The sequence below is a fragment of the Convolutriloba macropyga genome, unplaced genomic scaffold (assembly GCF_964194025.1).
Source record: "Convolutriloba macropyga unplaced genomic scaffold, txConMacr16.3 SCAFFOLD_1937, whole genome shotgun sequence".
Classification (NCBI taxonomy): domain Eukaryota; kingdom Metazoa; phylum Xenacoelomorpha; order Acoela; family Convolutidae; genus Convolutriloba; species Convolutriloba macropyga.
Window position 1 is genome coordinate 22,276 of NW_027449764.1, and position 5,225 is coordinate 27,500.

Here is a 5,225-nt window from a genome sequence, read left to right on the forward strand (position 1 = left end):
CAAGCTAACTCAAGCTAACTAAAGCTAGTTCAAGCTAACTCAAGCTAGCTAAAGCTAACTCAAGCTAACTCAAGCTAACTCAAGCTAGCTCAAGCTAACTCAAGCTAGTTCAAGCTAACTCAAGCTAGCTAAAGCTAACTCAAGCTAACTCAAGCTAACTCAAGCTAACTCAAGCTAGCTAAAGCTAACTCAAGCTAACTCAAGCTAACCCGAGCTAACTCAAGCTAGCTCAAGCTAACCCAAGCTAGCTAAAGCTAACTCAAGCTAACTCAAGCTAATTCAAGCTAACTCAAGCTAACTCAAGCTAACTCAAGCTAACTCAAGCTAGCTAAAGCTAACTCAAGCTAACTCAAGCTAACTCAAGCTAACCCGAGCTAACTCAAGCTAACTCAAGGTAGCTAAAGCTAGTTCAAGCTAACTCAAGCTAGCTAAAGCTAAGACAAGCTAACTCAAGCTAACTCAAGCTAACTCAAGCTAACTCAAGCTAACTCAAGCTAACTCAAGCTAGCTAAAGCTAACTCAAGCTAACTCAAGCTAACTCAAGCTAACCCGAGCTAACTCAAGCTAACTCAAGGTAGCTAAAGCTAGTTCAAGCTAACTCAAGCTAGCTAAAGCTAAGACAAGCTAACTCAAGCTAACTCAAGCTAACTCAAGCTAACTCAAGCTAACTAAAGCTAGTTCAAGCTAACTCAAGCTAGCTAAAGCTAACTCAAGCTAACTCAAGCTAACTCAAGCTAGCTCAAGCTAACTCAAGCTAGTTCAAGCTAACTCAAGCTAGCTAAAGCTAACTCAAGCTAACTCAAGCTAACTCAAGCTAACTCAAGCTAGCTAAAGCTAACTCAAGCTAACTCAAGCTAACCCGAGCTAACTCAAGCTAGCTCAAGCTAACCCAAGCTAGCTAAAGCTAACTCAAGCTAACTCAAGCTAATTCAAGCTAACTCAAGCTAACTCAAGCTAACTCAAGCTAACTCAAGCTAGCTAAAGCTAACTCAAGCTAACTCAAGCTAACTCAAGCTAACCCGAGCTAACTCAAGCTAACTCAAGGTAGCTAAAGCTAGTTCAAGCTAACTCAAGCTAGCTAAAGCTAAGACAAGCTAACTCAAGCTAACTCAAGCTAACTCAAGCTAACTCAAGCTAACTCAAGCTAACTCAAGCTAGTTCAAGCTAACTCAAGCTAACTCAAGCTAACTCAAGCTAGCTAAAGCTAACTCAAGCTAACTCAAGCTAACTCAAGCTAACCCGAGCTAACTCAAGCTAACTCAAGGTAGCTAAAGCTAGTTCAAGCTAGCTCAAGCTAGCTAAAGCTAAGACAAGCTAACTCAAGCTAACTCAAGCTAACTCAAGCTAACTCAAGCTAGTTCAAGCTAACTCAAGCTAGCTAAAGCTAACTCAAGCTAACTCAAGCTAACTCAAGCTAGCTCAAGCTAACTCAAGCTAGTTCAAGCTAACTCAAGCTAGCTAAAGCTAACTCAAGCTAACTCAAGCTAACTCAAGCTAGCTCAAGCTAACTCAAGCTAACTCAAGCTAACTCAAGCTAACCCGAGCTAACTCAAGCTAACTCAAGGTAGCTAAAGCTAGTTCAAGCTAGCTCAAGCTAGCTAAAGCTAAGACAAGCTAACTCAAGCTAACTCAAGCTAACTCAAGCTAACTCAAGCTAGTTCAAGCTAACTCAAGCTAGCTAAAGCTAACTCAAGCTAACTCAAGCTAACTCAAGCTAGCTCAAGCTAACTCAAGCTAGTTCAAGCTAACTCAAGCTAGCTAAAGCTAACTCAAGCTAACTCAAGCTAACTCAAGCTAGCTCAAGCTAACTCAAGCTAGTTCAAGCTAACTCAAGCTAGCTAAAGCTAACTCAAGCTAACTCAAGCTAACTCAAGCTAACTCAAGCTAGCTAAAGCTAACTCAAGCTAACTCAAGCTAACCCGAGCTAACTCAAGCTAGCTCAAGCTAACCCAAGCTAGCTAAAGCTAACTCAAGCTAACTCAAGCTAATTCAAGCTAACTCAAGCTAACTCAAGCTAACTCAAGCTAACTCAAGCTAGCTAAAGCTAACTCAAGCTAACTCAAGCTAACTCAAGCTAACCCGAGCTAACTCAAGCTAACTCAAGGTAGCTAAAGCTAGTTCAAGCTAACTCAAGCTAGCTAAAGCTAAGACAAGCTAACTCAAGCTAACTCAAGCTAACTCAAGCTAACTCAAGCTAACTCAAGCTAGTTCAAGCTAACTCAAGCTAACTCAAGCTAACTCAAGCTAGCTAAAGCTAACTCAAGCTAACTCAAGCTAACTCAAGCTAACCCGAGCTAACTCAAGCTAACTCAAGGTAGCTAAAGCTAGTTCAAGCTAGCTCAAGCTAGCTAAAGCTAAGACAAGCTAACTCAAGCTAACTCAAGCTAACTCAAGCTAGTTCAAGCTAACTCAAGCTAGCTAAAGCTAACTCAAGCTAACTCAAGCTAACTCAAGCTAGCTCAAGCTAACTCAAGCTAGTTCAAGCTAACTCAAGCTAGCTAAAGCTAACTCAAGCTAACTCAAGCTAACTCAAGCTAACTCAAGCTAGCTAAAGCTAACTCAAGCTAACTCAAGCTAACCCGAGCTAACTCAAGCTAGCTCAAGCTAACCCAAGCTAGCTAAAGCTAACTCAAGCTAACTCAAGCTAATTCAAGCTAACTCAAGCTAACTCAAGCTAACTCAAGCTAACTCAAGCTAGCTAAAGCTAACTCAAGCTAACTCAAGCTAACTCAAGCTAACCCGAGCTAACTCAAGCTAACTCAAGGTAGCTAAAGCTAGTTCAAGCTAACTCAAGCTAGCTAAAGCTAAGACAAGCTAACTCAAGCTAACTCAAGCTAACTCAAGCTAACTCAAGCTAACTCAAGCTAACTCAAGCTAGTTCAAGCTAACTCAAGCTAACTCAAGCTAACTCAAGCTAGCTAAAGCTAACTCAAGCTAACTCAAGCTAACTCAAGCTAACCCGAGCTAACTCAAGCTAACTCAAGGTAGCTAAAGCTAGTTCAAGCTAACTCAAGCTAGCTAAAGCTAAGACAAGCTAACTCAAGCTAACTCAAGCTAACTCAAGCTAACTCAAGCTAACTAAAGCTAGTTCAAGCTAACTCAAGCTAGCTAAAGCTAACTCAAGCTAACTCAAGCTAACTCAAGCTAGCTCAAGCTAACTCAAGCTAGTTCAAGCTAACTCAAGCTAGCTAAAGCTAACTCAAGCTAACTCAAGCTAACTCAAGCTAACTCAAGCTAGCTAAAGCTAACTCAAGCTAACTCAAGCTAACCCGAGCTAACTCAAGCTAGCTCAAGCTAACCCAAGCTAGCTAAAGCTAACTCAAGCTAACTCAAGCTAATTCAAGCTAACTCAAGCTAACTCAAGCTAACTCAAGCTAACTCAAGCTAGCTAAAGCTAACTCAAGCTAACTCAAGCTAACTCAAGCTAACCCGAGCTAACTCAAGCTAACTCAAGGTAGCTAAAGCTAGTTCAAGCTAACTCAAGCTAGCTAAAGCTAAGACAAGCTAACTCAAGCTAACTCAAGCTAACTCAAGCTAACTCAAGCTAACTCAAGCTAGTTCAAGCTAACTTAATGAAGTTAACCCAAGCTAACTTGGGTTAATGAAGTCAAACTCAAGCTAACCCGAGCTAACTCAAGCTAACTCAAGCTAATTCAAGCTAACTCAAGCTAACTCAAGCTAATTCAAGCTAACTCAAGCTAATTCAAGCTAACTCAAGCTAGCTCAAGCTAACTCAAGCTAACCCAAGCTAACTTAAGCTAGCTTAAGCTAATTAAAGCTAATTAAAGCTAACTCAAGCTAACCCAAGCTAACTTAAGCTAGCTCTAGCTGGCTGCCACTGTTAGGCCATTTGGGAGCGCTTTTCTCGCACTCTGATTGGCTGCCACTGTTAGGCCATTTGGGAGCGCTTTTCTCGCACTCTGATTGGCTGCCACTGTTAGGCCATTTGGGAGCGCTTTTCTCGCACTCTGATTGGCTGCCACTGTTAGGCCATTTGGGAGCGCTTTTCTCGCACTCTGATTGGCTGCCACTGTTAGGCCATTTGGGAGCGCTTTTCTCGCACTCTGATTGGCTGCCACTGTTAGGCCATTTGGGAGCGCTTTTCTCGCACTCTGATTGGCTGCCACTGTTAGGCCATTTGGGAGCGCTTTTCTCGCACTCTGATTGGCTGCCACTGTTAGGCCATTTGGGAGCGCTTTTCTCGCACTCTGATTGGCTGCCACTGTTAGGCCATTTGGGAGCGCTTTTCTCGCACTCTGATTGGCTGCCACTGTTAGGCCATTTGGGAGCGCTTTTCTCGCACTCTGATTGGCTGCCACTGTTAGGCCATTTGGGAGCGCTTTTCTCGCACTCTGATTGGCTGCCACTGTTAGGCCATTTGGGAGCGCTTTTCTCGCACTCTGATTGGCTGCCACTGTTAGGCCATTTGGGAGCGCTTTTCTCGCACTCTGATTGGCTGCCACTGTTAGGCCATTTGGGAGCGCTTTTCTCGCACTCTGATTGGCTGCCACTGTTAGGCCATTTGGGAGCGCTTTTCTCGCACTCTGATTGGCTGCCACTGTTAGGCCATTTGGGAGCGCTTTTCTCGCACTCTGATTGGCTGCCACTGTTAGGCCATTTGGGAGCGCTTTTCTCGCACTCTGATTGGCTGCCACTGTTAGGCCATTTGGGAGCGCTTTTCTCGCACTCTGATTGGCTGCCACTGTTAGGCCATTTGGGAGCGCTTTTCTCGCACTCTGATTGGCTGCCACTGTTAGGCCATTTGGGAGCGCTTTTCTCGCACTCTGATTGGCTGCCACTGTTAGGCCATTTGGGAGCGCTTTTCTCGCACTCTGATTGGCTGCCACTGTTAGGCCATTTGGGAGCGCTTTTCTCGCACTCTGATTGGCTGCCAGTGTTAGGCCATTTGGGAGCGCTTTTCTCGCACTCTGATTGGCTGCCACTGTTAGGCCATTTGGGAGCGCTTTTCTCGCACTCTGATTGGCTGCCACTGTTAGGCCATTTGGGAGCGCTTTTCTCGCACTCTGATTGGCTGCCACTGTTAGGCCATTTGGGAGCGCTTTTCTCGCACTCTGATTGGCTGCCACTGTTAGGCCATTTGGGAGCGCTTTTCTCGCACTCTGATTGGCTGCCACTGTTAGGCCATTTGGGAGCGCTTTTCTCGCACTCTGATTGGCTGCCACTGTTAGGCCATTTGGGAGCGCTTTTCTCGCACTCTGATTGGC